General features: G+C 44.5%; 1 protein-coding gene across 4 annotated transcripts in view; it reads left to right on the top strand.

The window, feature by feature from the left end:
- Dido1 (death inducer-obliterator 1) overlaps positions 1 to 14581 on the top strand; it is a 54992-nt gene that overhangs the window by 5722 nt on the left and 34689 nt on the right. For 2 of the 4 annotated variants that reach the window (XM_057781182.1, XM_057781184.1), the window contains exon 1: positions 5586 to 5648. The exons of the other annotated variants lie outside the window; for them this stretch is intronic. The gene's annotated coding sequence lies outside the window, so the exon portion shown is untranslated. Of the gene's footprint in view, positions 1 to 5585; positions 5649 to 14581 lie in introns of those variants that run through there. 4 annotated transcript variants of the gene reach the window in all.

Consider the following 14581-nt stretch of genomic DNA (forward strand, 5'->3'; position numbering starts at 1 on the left):
GCAGCACGTGTGGAACAGATAGGAGAGTGGAGCAGAGCAATGAGGACCTACGTGCAGTGGTACTGAGGATGTCGGAGAGTGGGCATGTCCAGAGACAGCTGCCAAGTCGAAAGGAATATCATCTGCCTGGTGGAATCATTAACTAGCCAAACTTCCTGTGTGTACTAGGTGGACCTAAGGGAGAGAAGCCATAAGATTTGGCCCTGAAGTAGGAGGGGCTACCCTGTGGTCAAAGGTGCCACTGTTCTGCAAGCCAAGACAGGGATTTGAAATTGTTTCATTGTTAAAGAGTAGCAGTTCTCAAGCCTGGTGTTGGTGATACATAGCTTTAATACCAGCACTTGGGAGGCAGAGCCAGGTGAATCTCCCCAGTTTGAGCTCAGACTGGTCTACATAGTGAGTTCCAGTACAACCAAGGCAACACAGACAAACCCTGTCTTAGGAAAAGAAAAAGAAACAGTAGCAGCTCTGGAGAGAACTAAAAGTATATGGGCTTGAAAGAACTGGCCTGTAAGGTAGCTCAACAGGTAAAAGGTATTTGTGCTAGCTGCATGATGCTGTAAGCCTGGTGGCCTGTGTTCTAGACCCTGGGAACCCATGTAAAGGTGGAAGAAAAGAAGATTCCACCACACCTATGCTGGTGGTGGTATGGCTATACACATAGCACAATAATAAACAATTTTAAATAAAATTTGAAAAAACATTATCAAGGGTGTAAGGTGGTGCTCAGTGGTAGAGCAAATGTCTAGCACAGACAATCCATAGTGGATTCAGTTCCCGCGCTGAATAATCAAATATAGAGCTTTTTTATAAGAGGGAAAAGCATTCTGAGGATAAAATACAGAACACTTCCATTAGGTTAATGTTCAGATGCCAGGATGCTAGCCATGTTGTACAGAATGGCTTTTTTCCCACCTTGAGACAGGGTGTAACTGTAGACAGGCTAATCTTGAACTCAGAGACTATCCTGCCTCTCTGCTTTTCAAATTCTGGGATTAAATGTGTGTGCCACCAGGCATGGCCAGAACTACATTGTCTCTGTATATACTTTTACTCTCAACAAAAACATAAACCCTGATATTCTGGAGTCTTTGGCTTTTGTAGAATCTGCAAAACAGCTTCACATTTACTCTTCAAATTTTTTTTTTCTGTTGGAAGGAAGGAACTTTTCCTTCCAGTTCCAGGGGATCTGACTCCCTCTTCTGACTTATTTGGGGGCCCTAGGCACACACATGGTGCACATACATATATGCAAGCAGAACACTTCTATACATAAAATAAATCCCAAAAAGAGACTATGATTGACCTCTCATCAACCCCCTTTTTTTTTTTTAAAAAAAGGGGGCCGGGTGGTGGTGGCGCATGCCTTTAATCCCAGCACTCAGGAGGCAGAGGCAGGCAGATCTCTGTGAGTTCGAGGCCAGCCTGGTCTACAAGAGGTAGTTCCAGGACAGGAACCAAAAGCTATGGAGAAACCCTGTCTCGAAAAATCAAAAAAAAAAAAAAAATTATTTATTTAATGTATGTGAGTACTCTGTGGACTTTATATCAGAATAGAGCATCAGATCCCATTATAAATGGTTGTGAACCACCATGTAGGTGCTGGTAGTTGAACTTAAGACCTCTGGAAGAGCAGCCAGTACTTTTAACTGCTGAGCCATCTCTCCAGCCCCACCCGACCTTTCACCTTCTATAGGTATTTTTGCATAGATTCTGTTCTCCTTTGGACACATTTGTTTGTAACACACACACAAGCTTTGGTGTGTGTTTGTTTTTGAGATAGGGTCTCACAGTGTTTCCCTGGCTGGTTTTTGTTGTTATTGTTGTTTGTTTGGTTGTTTTTTTGATATCTATCTATCTATCTATCTATCTATCTATCTATCTATCTATCTATCTATCTATCTATCTATCTATTTTAAAAGACAGGGTTTCTCTGGCCCTGCCTGCCCTGGAATTCACTCTGTAGAACAGGCTGGTTTAAAACTTAGTTCCACTTGTTTCTGCCTCACCAATGCTGTGATTAAAGGTGTGCACTACCACTGCCTGTTGGGTTTTTTGTTTTGTTCTGTTTTGTTTTCAGTATGTAGCCAAAGCTAGACTGAAACTCACTCCTTCCTGCCTCAGTCTCTTCTGTGCTGGCAATACAAATGTTACCACGCATGTCTACAAAGTCTGTGAATTGTTTTCTTGACTCTTCTGTTCTGCCATTACCCTATGCTCTTTACTGTGATGCTGGTTCTCAGTTGTGTATGGATGTTAGACTTACCAGAGAAAGATCTGCTGCAAATCTGAATCTCCAAAGGCTTCTGCTTTACTTTGCTCTGTTTTGTGCAAAGCAGCTGGTGATTTGTTAATGGATTGTTCGGTGCTGTGTAAATAAATGTATTGTATCTAAAGTTAACTGTTGGGGCTACCAGATCACTCATGCCTGGCATCTCTCTAGGTTGGCTCTGGGTTCAATCCCTAGTACTGCACATAATAAAATGAACTAGAAGCTAACTGTTGACTTTCAGTTTTTTTTATTTTATTTTATGTGTATGAGTGTTCTGCTTGTATGTATGTGCACATGCAGTGGGTGCCTGGTGCCCAAGGAGACCAGAAGAGGGTAGTGAATCCCCTGGAAATGGAGTTAAGGGTAGTTATTTGCCTCTTTTGGAATGCTGAGAACTTAAGTCCTCTGTAAGAGCAACAAGTGCTCTTATAACCACTGAACCATCTCTCCAGTTGTTTTTATATAGGATTTATCAGTTTCTCAAAAAGCAAAATAAAAAAAAAGAAACCGTGATTTAAGCTTTTCTTAGAAATAAGAAAACACATCATCTTTGCATGCCCTCCTCCTCCCCTCAGTGACCAGTGTATCTGCATGTTCTGGACATGTAGACTCAGCTGGCTTAGGGTCAGTAGTGCTCTGGAGCCAGGCTTGGTGGCACAAGCTTGTGATGTTAACAGTTTGGAGGCTGAAGCAGAGGATCTTAAGTTTTAGGATGGTTGGCTACATAGACAGATTGTGTGTGGCGCTGGGGGGAGGGGGGGTGCAGCTGCACTGAGCAAGTACCGACTTGTTTCTTGTCCTTAGTCCCTAGACAATACAGCATACCATTTATGTAGTATTTGCATCGTATCTGGTGTAAGTCATCCAGAGACTTGTGTGTGCAGGTTCTAAGGAAATAATTGATATAAAGGACTTGAGGGTCTAATGAATGTTATCACCCTGAGGAGGGAGGGCTGTGCCAGGTTTCTCTTCTGGGAGTCTGCGTTCTGTCTCTTTAGAACAGGAGTTGTGTCATAAATCAGTCTGTACACTTGTTAGTTGGGTTTCTGTGGATGAGAGTGTGTCACAGGTGTAGCTGGCCAAGTGCAGGTACACAGCACCACCCTTGTGCGTGACCTGTCAGCAGTGTAGGCAGGGACTCTCCAAAGGGAGCATAAACAAACCCTATCTGAGGGTAGGTCAGGGTGCAGGGGACAAGAGGAAGCAGGTCAAGCCAGCCTGGTTTGCCTTATCCTCCCCCCCCCCCACCTTTCCCTCCTTTCAAACCCTGATTTGTCTCAGGGTCCACACACCCCTGGGATGGTTTATTGTTGCCTACCTGGAAGGCCAGCAGTGCTTTGGGCCCAGACCCCTTAAGTCTGGATCTCATATTGTTATAAGATAAGATTTTGCTGGGTCAGTAGTCTGGGCTGGCCTGAAACTGCCATCTTTCTGCTTCCTCCGTCCCAGGCATGGGCTGAGTTGGAAAGTGGTCCTACCTACCAAGTTTCCAATGTTTGCTGCAAATCTCCAGGGTCTTGAAATTTTGGATTGGGGGTTTCAGAGCAGAATGTTAAGTGGCACCGTCCATAGGATTTAACTTTTTGTATTGCACTCTATTGTATGTGTTGCCATGGTGTCTGTGTGGATGTTATCAGAGGACAACTTGGAGTGGGATCTCTCTTTTTGCTACATGGATCCTGGGAATCAAACTTGGGTCTTGGTGACAAGCACCTTTATTTGTTGAGCTAACTTGCCAGGCCTGCTATTCCTTTCCTTTCCTTTTTTCTTAAATTCGTCTGTGTACGCACATAAGCGTGGTGGGTGGCGTCCAGTGTCCTCTTAGGCTAGAAGCCAGAAAGCGGTAGGATCCTCCCGTCTTGGAGCCAGGGTTACAGACATTTGCCAGGATGCCATCTTGTTATGTGGGTGCTCATGATTGGAACAAGATCTTAACTGGTGACTGTTCTTCTGATTTTTACTTTTAAAGAATAGGAATGATTATTCGGTTAGTAGAATCCAACTTAAAAACACTCAAACAACAGATGTTTTTCACCAAGGATGGTGGTACCTATTGGAAATGACAGGAACAGTGAGCTGATAGTTGTTCCGTAGATGGCCACTCAGGCACAGCTCCCCGAGCACACTGCAGTGTGGTCCACTGGGGCTGAGTTCCTGCTTCCGTCCTGTTCTGTAATATCTGGGCCTTCGTTGTGGCCTGTGATGTGAGTGTCCCCATTCTGCCGCTTGCACAGGCTCACACTGGATTCAACCCTGTCTGGTTCTGTGTCTGAGGGTAGAAGCCTCCTTCAACTCAAGGGCAGAGTTGAGAAATCAAAGTAGACTGTTTGACAAGAGTCAGAAAAGTGGTCTTGAAGGATCGCAGCTTCCTACTTCACTGGAATTCCCAGGAGTTAGCATGTAACCTTGAGACTGTTAGAGAGAAAACAAACCTACTTAAGTCCTGGGCTTCTGGATGGGGCATTAGAGCGCTCCACAGTGTGGGTGAGGCTTTACTAGACAAGGACACATCTTGGTTCTTTGAGAGGGTAGAAGACTCTGACTTCCAAGCGACGTGCTTGTGTGCAAACGTAAATTTAAAACTGGCTGTATGGACCCTGGTGTTCACTGCTCTCAGGACGAGCGGCTAGTGTTCATGGTCCTGCAAGGGAATAACGACCTACCTCCGCTTTCCTGAAGTATTTGGGGTACAGTGAAGGAATGTCACTCTAGTTAGCACTAGGGGAAAATACGTAATGTTGGGCTGGGGGTCCGACCCTCGTATTCACGTACACCCAGGCATTGAGAACTAGTTCCAGGAAGGAACGGTCACGGGGCAGGGGTGTTTCTAATACAGGAGTGAAGCGGGTCAAGTCCTAGGGAATTCCTGCTGGGCGGACGCCGCTCCCTGCCCCGCACACACCCTGCCAGAGGCCAAGTGAGCAGTGCCCCCTGCGGAAGGACTTTGGGGTCTTTTCTTCCTGGCTCCGCCCCAACGGAATCGGAGGCCGGTTCACCCCAAGCACCCATCCCCGCTGGCGCAGTGAGCTTTTACAACTTTTGAAATGCTCGGCGCAGAGTACTGCCTCAGGATAGCCCGAGGAATCTGTCGGTGGCTTTGGATCCCAGTTTAGCCCCTTGGTTCGAGACGCGGGAAAATGTCTAGCGTGTCTAGGACACAGGACCAGGCGGGCGCTCCCGGGAACCTGGGTAGCAGCAGTGGCGCATGCGTGCAGTCAGGACGGCATAGGCGCTCTATCCTCGCGGCGTCTCGGTGGCCGGTTGATTTCTTCCGCTTGCTGTGCGGCTTGCCGCTCTAGGCCGGCAGTCTCGCTGGCTTCCTCCGCTCTAGTTCCGCGACTGCTCTGGAAATGGCTGCGGGATCCCGGCGGCCGCGGTAAGTGGCTCTGTGCAACGAAGGAGGGTGGGAGCCGTGTGGTCCCGGACGGCACTTGGAATCGGGACTAGTCGGAGCGGCGCCTTGCCCGCAGCCCAATTCCTGCGAGCGGCATTATCGCGCCGAGAAAATGGCGTCGCGGCCCGCGGGGCTCTTTCCGGCCCCTGACAGAGGAGTCGCGGAGGAGCGCGCGAGGCCGGCCGGGCGGTCTGCGTCTGGTTGAATTGTGTGGTCCAGGCCGGTCCGGGCCTCGGAGGCTGTGGAGCCCATGAGTGCGAGTCGGAGTTGCGGGCCCGCCCGCCCGCGGCCGCAGGTCCTCGGCACTATGGTCGAGCACTGTGGGACGGGGACTGGGCCTGGGCGCGCGTCCGCGGGTGTGCGGGCCGGTGTCTCGTGACGGGGGAGGGGTGCTTTGAGGAAAATTTAGTCCCGGTCTCGTGTGTGACTTAGCGCCTGGGCGTTGCCCCCCCCCCCCGCATTACCTCGTACCGATATTGGTGGCCAGGTGCGTGTTAATGTAGATGGATCTTAAGTGACTGAGTAAAAGACCCTGGTTTTGATTGGGAGTGTATGTTTAATTTTCCACAAAAAGAGGTTTCTTGTTACATCAACTGGAGATTCTGTCAGGCAAACTCAGTTGTGTACAGAAGAGAAACAGCACACAAAAAAGGTTGTGCAACTGATTGCCCCTGCCAGCACCCATGACCAGCACTTTCCTCCTGGCATTCAGGGCATGCGTAGCATCACAATGGCTTGCTGAGACTATGTGCTAGGGGGCTGAGGGAGGCCCAGGTCGGTCTTGAAGGTGAGGTGGCATGTCTTCCTGTGAGGCAGTTCATTCGCGGGAGTTTTCTATTGCCATTAAAGCTCTCTGGACCTCTGGTAGGTACTGCCTTAATAGGCTAGAGTCTTAATTCCTCAGTCAGTGGTGAGCAGCTCAAGGAATGATTTCTCAGTGTATGGGTGCTGTGCCAGGCTTTACACATCTGTCAACAGGACTTGTCTTACCGTGTTATACACCTGTAACACGACGATGTTGGATGTCCATAGGTAACCAGCCTGTTTCACCTTGCTCTTCGATCCCTGCACAGTGTCCCATGTCTTAGGATCAGTTTCTCATGCCCGAGTCTCAATTAAGAAATTGTCCCGAAACAGAGTCTCTTTTGAATCTTAATTAGATGACTGGGTCCTGCGTAGACAAAAGCCCATTAGTTTCTATGATTGTATCAAATGATGTGTGTTGGTTCAGTTACAAAGGTTATATGATTAACAGACAGTGATACAGTGCTCTTAGGAAAGAGGTCAAAGCCCAAAGTCTAAGTTGTGCTTTTTTGATCTGAGTGTGCAAGTTCACCTGTGAGACAGACCTTGTTGACCAGACTTTAGTTTATTTTCTGAGCAGTCATTTTGAGAAGTTGATAGGGGAGGTGAGTAGACAGTTGAGGCTGGAGAGGTGGGTCAACTATTAGGAGCTCCTGTTTCTCTTCTAGAGGGCCAGAGCTGGGTTCCCAAGCATCTGTGTCATCTGGAGGGCTCACAACTACTTGTAACCCCAGTTCCAGGAAATCCTATGCCCTCTTAAAAGAATGATTCTGCGCTTGTTTCTATATAATTTATCCCTAGGAGTTGATAATTCGGCACTGTTTGTAGGGCATGTACTTCTTTCTGTGGGTCAGATGTGTGAGTGCTAGGGGTATGTTTTTCATGTGCTAATAAAACTGAAGTGGTATGTAATACACCATGAAAGGGGACGTCAGTTTTTTCCAAAATGATGGTGGCTTTATTGTGCTTGGGTCAGGAGGTGTAATACTTCAGAGTGGGCTAGAGAGATGGCTCAGGTTAGGTGCATGTGTGCTTTACAGAGTTCAGTTCGCAGTACCCATGCCAGGCAGCTCGCAGCAGCATATAACTCCAGCTTCAGGGATCTGACACCTCTGGCCTCCACGGGCACCTGCACTTGTGCCCATACAAATGCACATACACAAAATTTAAAACAATAAAAATAAGTAATTTTCAGAATAATTTGTTTTATGCATGGGTGTTTTGTCTGAATGTGTGTCTCTATGCCACCTGTCCCTGGTGCCCTCAGATGTCAAGTAGAGGGTAACTAATCCCCTGGAACTGGAGTTACAGGTGGTTATAAGTTGTTATGTGGGTGCTGGTTATCAAACACTGGTTCTCTGGAACAGCATTCAGCAATCATTCATCTCTCCGGCCTCATAAATTTTTTAAGGATAATATTTATATAGAAAAATCATAAAACAGTATAGAAAAAGTGGAAACACTGCGAGTAGCTTATGTTAAAGCTGTTTGTGTGTTCAAAAGTGTGGCTGTTTGCTGGTGCTCTTCCCCAGTGCTGTGGAGACCCGCTCAGTGGCACTTTCCATGTCTTGAAATTTCAAATTAGTTACCTCTTGTGACAACATGGCTGTGTGTGTCTTACATTAGTTTACTAAATTAAATGGAAGCAGACTCCCGGCATGAGCACAGGCATGATAAAACCTGCTTTGGTGCTCTTGGTTAAATACGTCCCTACATCCTTCAGGAAATGTGGTCACTTGTCATTTTCGTAGGTGACGTTGACCATCTTTTGCACATTTGCCAAGTGGGGTGCTGACCTGGTAGGACTTCAGAAAGGATTTTAGGAAACTTGAGATCTGTGTTGACCCCACTTCAGGAAGGAGGTGGTAACAGCCCAGTGCAAAGTCCACAATTTGCAGCCAAGTTCTTTTCACACTTGGTTCTTCCTGAGCCTCTACCCCACCCCCACTTAGCTAACCCTAACCCCCAAATGTCTTACAAGGGAATCATTCTCTAACTGTTGAGGATAAAAAGTACTGGTTATTGGAGCAGGAATTGGGAGCCTATATCCAGAGAGCTATCCCCTGGGAAGCCTGATGCCAGGGACCATCAGGATTTGTTAGATTGTAACTTAAGAAAGTCGTGTATCTTTGAATTGATACAGCCTTCTTTTTACCTGCTAATGTTGAGTAAGTACTGGCTGTTGCTCTTAACTGGCTTGACTGGAGTTCAGCTGTGCGTGGATCTGCACAAGATAATACAGGGAACTCTGCTTTATCAGTGCCAGACTTCATTATCCTGCCCCCCTCCATAAAACCAAAGGGAAGAAAACCCCATGCATTGTTCCCAGCTAGTCTGAGGAGGAAAGGAAGATTCCAGCTGGAGTACAGTGCCTGACTTGAGTTTCCCAAGCCTTACAGCCTCCTCAGCATAATAACTGAAGCTAAGCGAGGGGGGAAAGAGGTGGAATCAGATTGGATGTAGTTACTGCCCTTGTGAATCCTGGCTAGATAGAAAGGGTGCTTTCTATGGGTAGCAGCCAGTGTGGGGGCTCTGTGCTCAGCCCAGACTCCAGGGTCTTTACACTAAAGAGCTTTTGATTTAGGCTTTCTTGATCCTGATTGTTTGATTTTACAACTGATACATTTAAACATTTTAGTCATTTTAAAATACTTAAACTCACCTGCCTTTATGCTAATAAATATATCATGGAACTGATTTCTAAGTCTAAGACCACTTCATGAGAAAAGTAAAGGTTATGCCTTTTGTAAATTGTTTATCTCACAGCGACTGGTTTCTTCCATCTGTTTCTACTTAAAGTGGCACATCACTGATCTTCTGAAAAAGTGTGAATTAGTTCTCGGTGACAATAAAGAGGGCATATGATACCTTACTGCTGTGCAGATAGCTTGGATCTGGGAGTCCAACTAGCCATTGTGACCATTACTGTTCATAACAATAAATGTGTTCATTTTGGTTTTTTGTTTTGTTTCAATTTTCCAAGAGTCTCATTATGTGGCTCTGGCTGTTCTGTTAATCCCTGTGTAGACCAGGCTAGCCTGCCTATGCCTCCTTATTGCCAGATTAGAGGCAAAGGCAGGCGGATCTCTGTGACTTCGAGGCCAGCCTAGATTATAGAGCAAGTTCTAGGACAGCCAGGGCTACATGGAGAAGCTCTCTCAAAAAGGGTTCTCTTGTTATTGAAATGAGTTCAAAGAATAGTTGACTCTAAACACCTAGAAAAACAGATTACCTTTATACTGTTAAGCAGTTTGAACTATTTTTATTGTCTCAACTAGTTTCTTTGGGAGAAGGTGTGGAACAAATGATTTTCCTGTGCTTTCATTCAGTTCATGCTTCTCCAAGAGATGTGAGTTAGGAACCGCCATTGCTATGACACTTAGGACAACACCAAATTCAGCTGAAGGTGTCAGCATGGGAGAGGAACCTGGGTTGTGTCTGACTAGCCCTTTGTATTTACCATAGGATGTAATATACTTTCATTGTAGGCAGTGGGACATAAGATGGTAAAACTAACCTTCATCTGGGGCTTTGGAAGGGAGTATTACTAGCTCCAGGTTGTAGGATTGTCCTGGAAACACTAAAAGAGGGCTTCCAAGTTACGATGTGTGCGTGCACACATCATCGGGTAGTCAGCCTCGGAGTGCAGTGTGGATGCTGCTAGTTTTCCTGATGAGCCCAAGAAACGACACTTGGTGGTGACCATAAGAGCAACAGTTACCTATAAAGAGTCCCACTGTCTCTGGGAATGGAAAGAGGTAGGAGGGGAGTCCACCCTCTATGTAGTTGTTTCAAGAAACATGGCGTCCTGCTCCAAACAAGGCAGAACTGCCACAGAGTTTCTTGTTCCTAGCCACCACTAGAAGAGTTGAAATTTCCTCCCTGAATTTCCACCAAACTTAAAAGTGTGTGTGTGTGTGTGTGTAATTTTTTAAAAACTAGATATTGGAAGGAGTGAATGTAGGATACACTGGAGGATTAGTTTCAGCAATTCTCAAAGTTGATTTTCTCTTGACAGGTGTTGCTGTTTGTCTCCGCGTTTTTATAAAGCAATGATAGCTGTGAAGGATGTTTTGGTTTTTTGTTTGTTCGTTGTTTTGAGACATGGTTTCTGTGTGTAGCCTTGACTGTCCTGATCAACTCTGTATGTAGACCAGGTTGGTTTCGAACTTTAGAGATCCATCTGCTTCTGCCTCTGCCTCCCAAGTGCTGGGATTAGAGGTATGTATCACCAATTCCCAGCTTTTTCTAATGATTTCCTCATAGTTTTCTTTCACCTAACCAGAATAATTTAATAACATGTAATTTGGTAAATATCATTTGTATTGTTGAGCAATAGATACTGAGAGAAATAAAACCTGGGCTTCTTAATTTTCCTTCATGGGCCCCAGCATCAACATGTGTGATAGAAAATTTTTGCAGCTTGCAGACCTTGGAGCTCAATAACAAGAACCAGGCCTTGCAGCCTGCTGGGTAAGAATCATATGGACAGCAAGCTGCTCCCACTGAGGCCAAGAGGAGAGGAAGTTTTTCCGTTTCTGAACAAGCTGAATTTTCTAGGCACATTCTAATTATTAATTTACTTTATGGGATTAAAACTGAGTTTAAAAAGAGCCTTTTCTTGGATAATATTTGATTTTTTTTTTCATAAACTGGGTTAGCACTTTCTAAAGCCCCATTTACTTAACAGAGATTGCCCAGATAAAAGATCATTAAAAATAGAAAATATCAGTAATGATAAACTGTCCTGACCTGTTAGCATTAACAAATTCTTAGTTAGAACCAAACCATCTAATTCCTAACAAGTTAGAATTGCTTCACAACTTGTCTCTTGCTGGTGTTCTGCAGAGTGCTCAGCCCCAGCATCCCCCAGCATTGCCTGAGTCAGGGGAAGCGCGGTCTTCTCAGCATCCTAACAGTACTCAGGAGGTAGAGTCAGGGTCATCCTTAGCTGCATAGGGAGTTGGAGATCAGTCTAGACTACATGAGAGCCTGTCTAAAATAAAATAGTTTTGAATATCATTTCAAGAAAAACTGAAGTTTGCAAACATTTTGTGTTTCAGTCGGGCAGAACGTGCATGTACACTTGGGTATTGTCATGGCTGGTTTTCTGGAATTGCGGTGGCATGCGTGTAGGAGCTTCATGTGACTGTCACATTTTAAAGTGCTTTCTACTGGTTTTGTGTCTGTGACTGTAGATAGCTTTAAGTGCACAGCTGTTAGAATAGTGATAATCGAATCTTCACTAAAGGTTTTAAAAGTGATATTTAACATTTTGGGAGAGTGGGTCTTGCTTAATTTCTCCTTTGCAATGGTAATGATGTTTTGCTGAGTCAGGAAATGGGAAGGGATTTTGGAGGTTGTTGTGGGGCACATAGGATGGAAGGTGATGCATTGTAGATGCTGCTTCTCACTGTCTTGCCCTGTCCAGCATGATCTTAATTAGTAGAAATGGCACAGAGCTAAAGTTCTTTTTCTGCTCCGTGGGCTTCTGTGGGATGCCTGAAACCTGCCTTGGACTTGTGTGGTCAAAACTTTCTGAAATAATAGAGACACATGCTGAGTTTTCCTGACAGCTGATTTGCACTCATGCATAAAGGACCCTGTGCTCCCCCGGTGGACTGGGTTTGTAAAATACACATTTCCCCTTTAGAATATCTTTGAAGCCAAGGAAGATGGCTCGCTCAGTGGGTAAGAGTGTTTGCTGCCAAGCCTAATAGCCCGAGTTTGATCTTCAGACCTGTATGGTGAAAGGAGATAATGACTACTGCCAGTTGCCCTCTGACATGTGTATGTACATACAGAGAAAGTAAGTGTAATTTAAAAAATTTTAATATCCTCAAACAAAATGTACATCTACATGCTGCTTATACTAGGCCTAGTCCTCAGGTGCACACTATATCACTTTCCTGTGAGGAGTTGATACTTGTAGTTTTTGTAAAATGTCTCCTTGGATGATAAGGCACTGCAGCTGTCAGGCTCAGTGTTTGGCAGGCATGTTCTCCAATACAAATGATGTAAGTCTCAAGAAAAGCAACTGAGGATTTCTTGCAAAACATAAAATTTGCACTTCCAAGAGAAAATTAGAATTTTGGAAACTGGTATCTGTCAGCGTGAGCTTGATAGATTTCCAGTAATTAAACATTGCTGAGGCAGTCCAAACCATTACAGATACCTTTCTTCAACTCTGCCTGATCTTCTGTGCTCTAGTGTTTTCTAATTGGTCAGAAGATGCAATTTGGGTAAAAGACTCACATAATGCCAGACAAGACAGTGGATTAATGCAAGAAAGAGACCTTGATTGGGTTACAGTCCACAGCGCTGCTGACTTTTGAAACTGCTGTTGTTGGTTTGATGCAGTTTCAAAGAATATCCACAACTATGTGAAATGAATGACATGCCTCTGTAAGGCAGGGGCTTTCTTCATAGAGTTCACACAAAACCATACATGATAGATGCGTGTTTGGAAATTCTGTTATCTTTTGTTAAGCCAGAGAATTACCATTCTTAATACTTATATGGTTTTGGAAATAACTAAGAGTGATATTAAGTATTGTGTTCCACATTAAAAAAAAATATTGGAGTCTTCAGTGTATACTTTGCTGAGACCAAAAGCTTTGAAACCTACCACCTAAGAATGCTGGTCAGCCATATAACCTGTTTCTCACTCTTGAGCATGTACTTGGCATTGAATCTCTGGAGACTCTCTGTCCTTTACAGCACTGCAGAGAAATGGTAGCTCTTTTTAAGGACACTAGTATAGCCCATGTCTTGAATTTGCTACAGTCCTCCTGTCTGCTCCCTGAGTACTGAGATTACAAGTGTATGTCATCACACCTTACTGGCTTAGTTGTGTGTGTGTGTTGTATGTATATGGTGTGTACATGTGAATGTGCATGTCTGTGTACTTGGCATTCTGTATCTTAATCTGTTGCTTTCTACATTACTTGTTTAGACAGGGTCTCACTGAACTGAAAGCTTGGCATTTTAGCTGGACTGATGGTGGCCTTCAAGTGTTCAGGATCTGCCTTTCTGAGCATTTTTCTAATGTAGTTACCAGTGTAGTGCATGGAGCCATATAAGCTTCATATGTGGGTGCTGGGGATTTGAACTTGAGTCCCATTGAGTCATCTCCCCAACCCCCTACATAATTTTAATACTGTATTTTCACTGTATAATCTGTACTTCTGGCTAATAGGAAACAGTGGGTTTTAACTGAGGAGGGGGCAATGCCCTTTATAGTATCTGGTTTAGTGTTGCACACCTTTAGTTCTAGCATTCAGGAGGAGACTAAAGTCAGTAGGACTTCCACGGGCTCCAGGACATTTTGGCCTAAAATCAGACCCTGTTCAGAAAGAGACTGACAGATCATGCACACACTTAGAAATGTGCAAAGTTAATTGTAACTTTAGCACACTCAGAAAATGGCCACTTTCGCCGGGCGGTGGTGGCGCACGCCTTTAATCCCAGCACTTGGGAGGCAGAGGCAGGCGGATCTCTGAGTTCGAGGCCAGCCTGGTCTACAAGAGCTAGTTCCAGGACAGGCACCAAAGCTTCAGAGAAACCCTGCCTTGAAAAACCAAAAAAAAAAAAGAAAAGAAAATGGCCACTTTTTTCTTCTTTGGGGAGGAATTGTTAATGTGATTACAATTTCATGACTACTTTTTATATGGACTGTGCTATATATGTGCGGAATTATATACTAATTTGGGATAGAAATGTAATGCAATTTTTTACTTATTCTATATTGAAGCTGGACTTCAAGTGTTCACTACTGTGCTACAGCCCAACTCTTACCTAGTTTTATAAAATGGTCTTATATAACTGAGGTTGGCCGCGAACTAGCCATTCTCCTGTCCTCCCTATCGCCTCAGTACTGAGATTTACATGCCTATTGTCATGTAATAACTTTTTTTTATTTATAGCTTATGAATGTGTTTCATTTTGTTTGGACTTTTGTCTTGATACATTTATATGCATTTATTTCACAAACTGAATTTTCAATAGTTTTCTGCATTGTCAGAGTTATGAAAAATCTTTGAAATATAGATTTCCATAATTTATTACAAATGACCTCTGTCACTGCATGTTTACTTCTTAGTATTCAGGAT

Source organism: Chionomys nivalis, chromosome 9 (genome assembly GCF_950005125.1).
Source record: "Chionomys nivalis chromosome 9, mChiNiv1.1, whole genome shotgun sequence".
NCBI lineage: Eukaryota > Metazoa > Chordata > Mammalia > Rodentia > Cricetidae > Chionomys > Chionomys nivalis.